This window comes from Papio anubis, chromosome 5 (genome assembly GCF_008728515.1).
Source record: "Papio anubis isolate 15944 chromosome 5, Panubis1.0, whole genome shotgun sequence".
Lineage (NCBI taxonomy): Eukaryota > Metazoa > Chordata > Mammalia > Primates > Cercopithecidae > Papio > Papio anubis.
In genome coordinates, this window is record NC_044980.1 from 143625041 (window position 1) to 143636139 (window position 11099).

Below are 11099 nucleotides of genomic sequence, written 5' to 3' on the forward strand. Positions count from 1 at the left end.
TGGGGGCATAACTTCCACAAGGCTCACATTCCCTACCCACTCTCTTGCAGCTGGCCTGCCGTGAGACATACCTCAAGAGTACTCCAGAGAATTCCACAAGGCCCAGAAATATGTAGGCATTTAGGAACTTTCTACAGTGAAAATACACAATGAACAGAGGATAGAAGCAACAGCTAAGATCACTTTTTATAAACTGTACAGTGTGGGTCACGGCTCATTGTGATGAGGCAGGCCAAGGCATGAGATTGCAGAGAAAGAGCCCAAGGTAAAATTCAAGGGTACACTTACTTCTTAGGGTGGCTTCTTCAGCTGAGTACCAGATAAAAAGATAGCTTGTGTTGAAGCAGTATATTGTAAGACTAAGGTGTGTCTTAAACTCAGGAATTACCCTCAGAACGAAGAGCTGCTCATAATGAGAGCAGCAGGCAAGACCTAAGACTTGTTGAGGGATCAGCAGGCTCTAGTCTCCTACTTCCTTCCCTATGTAAGGTATGTGCTTGCTAGTGGATAGGTGGGCAAACTGGAGTTATCTGAACCATTAAAATTCCCCTCTTTGGATTTATAATTGAATATACATTAATTAAATAGTTTTGTATGACTCCATTGTCATTATTTGTATAATTGTTTATTTAAGCTTAGAACAGTCAGTCAATTGTGGTGGGAGATATGAACAGCTTTTTATCCACTTGAAAATGCCAAATTGTTTTCTACATATTCCTAAAGTGAAGGTCCTTGTAGCAAGTGTCCTGTTTGTTGTTCCTTGTTTAGTTCATTTAAGTGTCTGTGGGTATATCTGCAAAAACTCATAAGGCACCTGAAAAACTATAGAAATCTGTGCTTAAACCAAAATTAAGAACCTGGGTTTATTTTAGTAAATCTTTCTCTGCAGTTTTCTAGAAACATCCTAAAGATATACATCCTTTATACAGACCTAACCTTCTCAGGAACCACACACTCCCACTGAGTGTTGCATGTGATAGTTTGCTCTACTGCAGAGGTCCATCTGTAAGTCCAACCTGCAGCCTCCTGACACCCCCAGGTCACGTATCTAGGTCAGATCACTCATCCAGGCCAGGAAAGCCCTCCCAATGGGAACCTGCTTTTTAGTTGTCCAGAGTACACCTTCTTGCTCTCATATTCAACTGTATCGTTCAACATGTTATATGATTTTCACTTTTCATGTGAGAAAATGTTTCATATTTTCATAGAGAGTACCTCATGGAAGTTAATCATCATTGAAACAAAACAACTGTGCCTTTGCTTTGTGTTGTCCTTGATTTCAAACTTCTTCAGTTATTAAAAAATGATTGGGCTGGGCGCAGTGGCTCACGCCTGTCATCCCAGCACTTTGGGAGGCTGATGTGGGCAGATCACCTGTAGTAAGGAGTTTGAGACCAGCCTGGCCAATGTGGTAAAACCCTGTCTCTACTAAAAATACAAAAATTAGCCGGGCGTGGTGGCACATACCTGTAATCCCAGCTACTCTGGAGGCTGAGGCAGAAGAATTGCTTGAACCTGGGAGGTGGAGGTTGCAGTGAGCCAAGATCATGCCATTGCACTCTGGCCTGGGTGACAAAAGCAAAACTCCATATCAAAAAAAAAAAAAAAAATGGCTTTGGTTTTTTAAATATCCAAGTATGGGAAGGCCAAAGGTCTCCCCAGATTCAATTGAAACAAGATGACACCAATATATATTATAATCAAACTGTCAAAAATTAAAGAGAATTTTGAGAGCAAGAGAAAAGAAGCAAGTAACAGATAAAGGAGTTCTAATTACAGGCCAGGGAAGAGTGGGATGATATATTTAAAGTGCTGAAGGTGAAAATCTTTGCCAAACAAGAATACTTTAACTGGCAAACTGTCCTTCAGAAACAAAGAAGACATAATGGCTTTCCCAGACAAACAAAAGCTGAGGGAGTTTATCATCACCAGACCCATGTTACAAAAAAACGCTAAAGGGAATTATTCAAGCTAAAGGAAAAGGACACTAATTAGTAACATGAAAACATATGAAAGTATAAAAAAACTAGTGAAAGTGAGAACACAATAGAATTCAAAATGCCCTAATATTGTCATGGTGGTGTGTAAATCACCTATATCTTTAGTATAAAAGTTAAAAGATAAAATTATTAAAAATAATAATAGCAATATCATCACTGCAATAATTTAAGGACTATACAATACAAAAAGATGTAAATAGTGATATCGAGAACAACATGTGGGAGGGGGCAGTAAAAGATTAGAGTTTTTTAATGTGATCAAAGATAAGTTGTTATCCAGTTAAAATAGTGTAATCAGTGTAAGATGTTTTATATAAGCCTTAGGAAAACCACAAAGCGAAAACCTATATTACTTATATGAAAGATAAAAAGTAAGGAATCAGCCAGGCACAGTGGCTCACCTTGTAATCCCAGCACTTTGGGAGGCCGAAGTGGCCTGGATCACTTCAGCCCAGGAGTTACTGACTGCCTGAGAAACATAACGAAAGACTGTCCCTGCAAAAAATACAAAAATTACGCAGGTGTGGTGGTACCCACCTGTGGTCCCAGCTACTCAGGAGGCTGAGGTGGGAGACTCACCTGAATCTGTGAAGTCGAGGCTGCAGTGAGCCATGATCATGACATTGAGCTCCAGCTTGGGTGACAGAATGAGGCCCTATCTCAGGAAAGAAAAAAAGAAAAGAAAAGAAAAGAAAGTAAAAGAAAAAAGAAAAAGAATCAATGTATGCTGTAGAGAAAATCACCTAACCACTAAAAAAGATAGCAAGAGAGGAAGGAAAAAAGAATCTACAGAACAACCAGAAAATAATTAACAAAATGATAATACTAACTTCTTACTTATCAATAATTATCTTGAATGTAAAGAGATTAAACTCTTCAATAAAAAGAGAGAGTGAATAAATGATTTCTTTAAGTGACCCAACTATATGCTGGTAAAAGAGACTCACTTCAACTTTATAACTGAAAGTCATATGGAAAGAAAGTGAAAGGATGAAAAAAGATAAACCATGTAAATAAAAACCAAGAGAGCAGGAGTACCTACACTTACTTCAGATAAAATAAAATTTGAGTCAAAACTTCAAAAAGAGACAAAGAAAGTTGCTATGTAACCATCAGGGAATCAGTTCATCAAGAAGCTATAACAATTGTGAATACATATGCAACTAACATCTGAACACTTAGATGAATGGAGCAAATATGAATAGATCTGAAGGAAGATATAAATTGCAATACAAAAATAGTAAGGGACTTCTCTACCACAGCTTCAACAATGGACAGATTATCCAGATAGAAAATCAATAAGGAAACATCAGACTTAAACTACACTTTAGACCAAATGGACCTAACAGACATACACAGAAAATTTCATCCAAAAGCAGCAGAATAAACATTCTTTTCAAGTGCACATAGAATATTCTCCAATATAGATCGTGTGTTAGTTCGCAAAACAAGAAAAAACAAATACAAAAGGACTAAAATTATATCAAGTATCTTTTCCAACCACAATGGTATGAAACTAGAAATCAGTAACAGAAGGAATTTTGGGAATTTCTATATATTTCATGGAAATTAAACAGCATGCTAACAACCAATGAATCAATGAATAAATTTAAAGGAAAACTACAAAATATCTTGAGACAAATTAAAGTGGAAACAAAATATATCAAAATATAAGAAATGCAGTTCTTTTTCTAAATAATACTCTATTGTGCACTTATGAAAAAGCAGTTCTGAAAGAAAAGTTTATAGCAATAAATGCCTACACCACAGATAAAGATCTCAACTAAACAATGTAATGTTATACCTCAAGGAACTAAAAAAATAAGAAAAACTAAGCCCAGAGTTAGTAGAAAGAAGGAAATAATAAAGATAAGAGCTGAAATAAATAAAATAGAAACAAGACAAACAATAGAAAGATCAAATAAACTACACGTTTTTTGAAAAGATAAACAAATTGACAAACCCTTAGCCAGACTAAGAAAAAAAGCAAGAAGACAAAATCAGAAATGAGCTGTAATATCTGAAATACATTACATTACAATTGAAATGCAAAGGATTATGAGACTACTATGAACAATTATAGGCCATCAAATAACCCACCAGAAGTGAATAAATTCCTAGACACACACAACCTACCAAGATTGAATCATGCAGAAATATAAAATCTGAAAAGATCAATAATAAGTAAGGAGATGAAAGTAAAAGAAGAAAAAGTCTCCCGCCAAAGAAAAGCCCAGGACCTGATGGCTTCATTACTAAATTCTACAACGTATGTAAAGAAATAGTACCAATTCTTCTCAAACTCTTCAAAAGAAATTAAAGAAGAAGGAATACTTCCAAACTGATTTTAAAGGGTCAGTGTTACTGTGAAACCAAATCCAGATAAAGACCCTACAAGAAAAGAAAACTGTAAGCTAATATCCCTGATGAACATAGATGCAAAAATCCTCAACAAAATACCATGAAATCAAATGTAACAGTATATTAAGTGGATTGCTCACCACCATCAAGTGGAGTTTATCCCAGGAATACAAAGATGGTTCAATATACACAAATCTATAAATCTATAATGTGATATATCACATTAACAGAATGAAGGACAAAAGTCATATAATCATATCGGTAGATTCAGAAAAAGCATTTGATAAAATTAAATATTTTTCATAAGGAAAACTCAAAAAATTAGGTATGGATGGAACACCTCAGCAAAATAAATGCCATAGATAACAGATCCACAGCTGACTTCACACTCAATGGTGAAAACTGGAAATCTTTCCCTTTAAGATCAGGAAAAAGACAAGGATGCCCAAATTTTCCACCTCTATTCATGTACTGGAAATCCTAGACAGTAATTAGCCAAAAGAAAAAAAAGGCATCTAAATTGAAAAGAAATAAGTTAAAGTGTGCCTGTTTGCAGACACATGATATTATATGTAGAAAATATTAAAAGACTCCAACAAAAAACTGTTAGAAAAATAAAGTCAATAAAATTGCAGGATACACAATCAAAAATTGTACAAAAATCAGTAGCATTTCTGCACACTAATAGTGGCTAGCTAAAAAAAAAATTTTTTTTAAATTATGTTTACAATAGCTACAAAGGATATAAAAGACCTGAACACTGAAAATTATAAAGCACTGATGAAAGAAATTGAGGACGACACAAATAAGTAGAGAATATGCCATGTTCATGAATTGGAAGAATTAATGTTAAAATGTTCATACTACCAAAAGTGATCTATAGATTCAATACAATCCCCATCAAAATTCCATGACATTGGTCACAGAAATAGACAAAACAATCCTAAAATTCTATGGAGCATCAAAAGACCCCAAATACCCAAGGAAATCTTGACCAAAAACCAAAACAAACAAAAAAACCTAGAGGTATCAAACTACCTGATTTCAAAATCTACTCCAAAGCTATAGTAATCAAAACAGCATGGAACTGGCATGAAACAAACACATAGACCAATGAAATGAAATAAAGAGCCCTCAAATAAATCTACACATTTACAGTCAATTGATTTTTGGCAGAGTTTCCAAGAACACACATGGGAAAAGGACAGTCTCTTCAATAAATGGTGTTGGGAAAACTGGCTCTCCACATGCAGAAGACTAATATTAGATCTTTATCTCACATTATATTAAAAAATTAACTCAAAATGGATTAAAGACTTAAATGAGAGACCTAAAACTGTAAAATTATTTAAAAAACAGGGAAAAGCTCCATGACATTGGTCTGGGCAAAGATTTTTGGAATATGACCCCCAAAATCACAGGCAACAAGAGCAATAATAGGCTCATGTACTTACATCAAAGTAAAAAGCTTCTGCACAGCAAAGAAAACAACCTATAGAATGGGGAAAATATTTTCAAGCCATACATCTGATAAAGACTTAATATATAAAATATATAGGGAAGTAAAATGGCTCGATAGTAAGAAAACAAATAACCCAAATTAAAAATAGACAACTTGCAGACTCACTTGGAACCTGACTGCAACCCAAGATGGGTGCTTTTTCCTTCTGCCAGAATAACATTCTGGGGTGCTGTGGCCACCTGACCTGTCAAGACTTATGTAGCTGCCCAGGAACACAGGGTGCTAGAGAACAAAGGACAAAGGACCTGAATAACACTTCTAAAAAGAAGATACACAAATGGCAAGCACGTATGTGAAAAAAATGCCGACCATCACTAATCAGAGAAATTCAGATTAAAACCACAATGAGATGTCACCTCACACCTGTTATAATGGCTATTACGAAAAGGACAAAAGATAACAAGTGTTGGCAAGGATGTTAAGAAAAAGGAACTGTCGATGGTGATGTAAACTAGTCCAGCCATTATGGAAAACGTATGGGGTTCCTAAAAAAAAAAAAAAAAAAAAATAGAAGTACCAAATGATCCAGCAATCCAACAATTGGGCATACGTCCAAAGAAAATAAAATTGGTATATCAAAGAGATATCTGCCCCCATGTTCACTGAAGCATTATTCACAATAACCAAGATATGGAATCAAGCTAAGTGTCAGTCAGCAGTTAAATGGATAACAGAAATGTGGTATGTATGTACGTAATAGAATATTATTCAGCCTTTAAAGAGAAGGAAATCCTGTCTTTTACAACAACATGGAGGAATCTGGAGGATATGTTAATGTTAAATAAATTAAGCCAGGCAGAGAAAGACAAATACTGTATGATTTCACATATATGTGGAATCTAAAAACACTGAACTCATGGAAGCAGAGAGTAGAATGTTAGTTTCCAGGGACTGTGAGGGGAAAGATGGGGGAGATGTTGGTCTAAGTATACAAAATGTCAGGAGAAAAAGTTCAAGAGATCTATAGTTAATGTATTTTATTATTGAAAATCACTACATTATTATGCCATTCAACATCCCTTGTGGTCAGCTCTCTGCTAACCTCTTCAAATCCCTTCACTCTCTGTCTAGCAAAATTTAAAAAAAAAATGATTCTAAGATGCTTGCAGTTCTGTAGGTTGGGGCCAAAGTAATTGCGGTTTTTGCCATTACTTTTAAATGGCAAAGAGTTAAGTTGAAAACTTATAGCAAGTAAAGTAGAAATGATGAATTCTGCTGGAGCTAAGGAGACATACCACCAAGCTATGGAGGGAAAGCTCTGGAGGACCACATTCTAGGAATATGTGTGATGAGAGGTAAAGTGATGGTGTGTCCCTTGACATCCTTAGATTTTTGTATCCTTAGACCAACATCTCCCCCATCTTTCCCCTCACAGTCCCTGGAAACTACCATTCTACTCTCTGCTTCTATGAGTTCAATGTTTTTAGATTCCACATGTAAGTGAAATCATACAGTATTTGTCTTTCTCTGCCCGGCTTAATTACTTTTAAATGGCAAAAATCGCGATTACTTTGGCACCAACCTAATAAAATCCTGCTTCCCAGGTTTTTCACACACTTCTAGCTCTCCCTAACTCATCCATGCTCTTGAACTTAATTTACTTATTCATCAGGCATCATCACTTTACCTCTCATCACACGTATTCCTAGAATGTGGTCCTCCAGAGCATTCCCTCCATAGCTTGGTGGTATGTCTCCTTAGCTCCAGGAGAATTCATCATTTCTACTTTACTTGCTATAAGTTTTTCAACTTTACTCTTAAACTTGCTTCTACCCAGCCCCAGAATTTGGTAAATATCTTGAATGGAAGTCTGGTTCTCTTTCTCAGATGCCTCGGGTCATTGTTTTATCACCTGAGACCTAAGCAACTGCCGATAATTCTGGTTTCTCTGTCCCCTACGGTACCCTTTTCCTGAGCCCAGCTTGAGTTTCAGCTTCTTGCCCTATCCCCAAATCACTAAATACATTCAGAGTAAGCTGTAGATCTTGAGCTTATTTATGAAAATTTCTCTCTCCTTGAAATTGTGCTCCTTTTAGTCCTCACTACTTCTAAGGGTCTTAATCTTTTAATGTATAATATGACTTTGTAAAATATATGGTTTTCAAGTTATTCTTAGTGAGGGTATTATTGAGATGCTAACTACTTCATCACATACTAAGTGGAACAAAGTCTTTGTTGATACAAGATATTTATGACAGGAAAAGAGTTCTCATTAACTTATAATGAGCAATGTAATCAAGGAAAGTATATTTGTTATGTCACCCACTACCATAGAGATCTATATTGTGAAACCAGGAATTGTACAAGTCTTGACTCAAGGGATTAATGTTTATTTTTCTATTAGAATCTGCTTCTCAATCATAAAGAGTAAAATTATGATACTATATTGTAGCCATAAATCTGGATGAATGATTGTCTTGATTTAAAAAAAATAAAAGAAGTACATGAATAAGGAACCAGATTTTAAAAGTCAAGAGCAGAGTTGATCTTGCTGTGTTGTTTTCTCTTCATTACTTCTGCCCACAATACTCAATACTTCAAACTGTTTCATTACTAGGCCTAACTCTAGCTCTCTTTCCTAAATAAGTAATTCACATTTTGGCCCCACAGATGCCTCCAATTCAGACTGCATTTCAGCTTTAAGGACACTGGGACTTTAATCTGCTTCAGTGATGGGCTGTTATTTATTTATTTATTTATTTATTTATTTATTTATTTATTTATTTTTTGAGGTGAAGTCCCACTCTTGTCACCCAGGCTGGAGTGCAATGATTCAATCTTGACTCCCTGCAACCTGCCCCTCCCAGGTTCAAGCAATTCTCCTGCCTCAACCTCCCAAGTAGCTGGGATTACAGGCACCCACCACCATGCCCGACTAATTTTTGTATTTTTAGTAGAGATGGGGTTTCACCATGTTGGCCAGGCTGCTCTCGAACTCCTGCCTCAGCTGATCCGCCTAGCTCGGCCTCCCAAAGTTCTGGGATTGCAGGCGTGAGCCACCAAGTCTGGCCTGATGGACTGTTATTTGAAATTAACCCTCCCACTAAGAAAAGTCGATTAAAGAAAAAAGAAATGTTTACAGGTGGAGAGGAGTTATAAGCCAAGATAACTGAGTCTCATATTTGAAGCTACTTTTTACCTGTGAGGATTTCCAATTTTGCAAGCGATGGTTGAGAGCCTGAAAATCCGAGCAGAGCTAGCAACAGACTCACAGAACAGACGGGACAAACCCTCGAGTTCAGAGCCTGCTGAGGAGGACAGGCTGTGGTAAAGACCCCAGGCGTTGGATGAACGGATGCCCTAGAAGTAGAGAGGACAAGAAACAGATCAGCCTCAAATCTTAACAGAATCAGAGGAAAAGAAAAGCCACATTTACTCCAAGAGAAAAACAATAAGAACTTAAAAACTCCCTGAACTTAAAGAAATCCAGGAGACAATAGAATGATATATTCAAACTGTGGAGACAAAATCACTTCAAACCTAAAATTTTAAATTCATAAAAACAAAATTCTTCAAATGTGAAAGTGATGTGAAGATACTTAGAGACAGCTGGAAACTGAAGAATTCATCACCAGCAGACCTACACTAAAGCAAATACTACAGAGTGTTCTTAAGGCAGAAGCAAAATGATCCACAAGGACACTCTCAGATTCAGGGAAAATAAAGGCAACAGAAAAGCCAAATATGTTAGTAAAGCTTAAGTAATATGTTTTTAATGAAATAATAACAACATGGGACTTAATGTCTACATATATATAAGTGCATTATATATGTTTATATGCATATATGTGTATGCAAATCAAAATAATAACTAAAATACACAACAATAAAATATAAACTTGGAGAAGGGAAATGGAGATAAGATTCTATATTTGACCAGGAAGAGGTAAAAATATTGATTTTTATTACAGCTGAAAAGGTATAAATTACACGTTGTATTTCTAAGGTAGGCATAAGAGAATAAATAGAATGCATAACTAACAAGCTAAGAGAAAAATGGAATACTAAAAAATATTCAGTACACTTCAAAGCAAGACTAGAAGGAACATAAAACAGGCAGAAAAAGTCAATAAAAGATATTAAGATAGTAGTAGACTGAAACCCAAATTCACCATACTGTCATTAAATGTTAATAGACAAACTACTACACAAATGGCAAAGATTAGTGACATGAAAAAAACCGTATGCTTATATTAGACATACATGTTAACTATAAGAATTTAGAAATTTTGTACATAAAAGGATGAAAAAAATACATCACTCATACACTTATTAGAAGAGGGTTGGTACCGTTGGACAAAGTAGACTTCATGACAAGGAAAAGCTTACTGGTAATAAAGAAGGAAAATTCACCAGGAATATATAATAATTATTTTTATTTAAATATCAGCAACCAACATGTATTGACGTTTGTCCTCCATTTGAAATGTACTGCATTTCTAAACTAAGGGCATATATAAGGTAAAATTTTCTCCATCACCGGAGAAGGATGTCTTTTTAACTTCAGGTAAAAGAAAGAAATCATATTGTGACTCCCTTGCACACTAAGCACCAAGATTCCATGATTCTGTGATTCTGAGTCTCCATGGTTGTTTTGAGTTGCTGATTCCAGTCCAAGTCAGTTCAGTTTCTGAGAAAGATCATGTCATTTTCACTGTCCTGCCTGGGAATTCCTCTAGCAGGTATTTTGACCATACTGTTGAGGGCCGTGACAAACACAAGGAATACCTTAAAAGTAGCAGACAGCACGCCTGCAGGGTGTGACGGTAACTACATGTAGGGAGAAGAGGAAGACAAAACAGCATATTTGATTATTCCATAGCACTGGCATACTCTGATTTTAGGCAGGATTTAAACAGCTCTTGCTGGGCACACTGGCTTGTGCCTATAATCCCAGCACTTTGAGAAGCTGATGCAGGAGTTCAAGAACAGCCTGAGCAACATAGTGAGACCACTTTTCTAAAAAAAAAAATTAAGGGGCTTAGTGATGCATGCCTGTACTCCTACCATCTTGGGAGGCTGAGGTAGGAGGATCACCTTATCCCAGTAGTTGTAGACCAGCTTGGGCAGTATAGCAAGACTCTGTCTCAAAACATAAAAATAATAAAACAGCCCTTGGGAAGTATTTCAAAGAGGTTGGAAAATTCATCTGCTGCTTGATATGGGTGCCTTTGCAATGACATGTTATATAGATGAGTGCCATGGTCTGAAATTCT

The 11099-nt window shown here is 36.0% G+C and overlaps 1 long non-coding RNA gene and 1 other non-coding gene across 2 annotated transcripts; one reads left to right on the forward strand and one right to left on the reverse strand.

Moving 5' to 3' along the window:
• Nucleotides 1-1515: 1515 nt before the first annotated feature.
• On the reverse strand, nucleotides 1516-10849 carry LOC110743548. The gene is made up of 4 exons (XR_002522815.2): nucleotides 9023-10849; nucleotides 2580-2655; nucleotides 2402-2495; nucleotides 1516-1565 (listed from the first exon to the last, which is right to left on the reverse strand). It is a non-coding gene; the product is annotated as an uncharacterized LOC110743548 (long non-coding RNA).
• On the forward strand, nucleotides 5979-6103 carry LOC116275153. Its single transcript, XR_004184110.1, has one exon. It is a non-coding gene; the product is annotated as a small nucleolar RNA SNORA77 (small nucleolar RNA).
• Nucleotides 10850-11099: the final 250 nt, after the last annotated feature.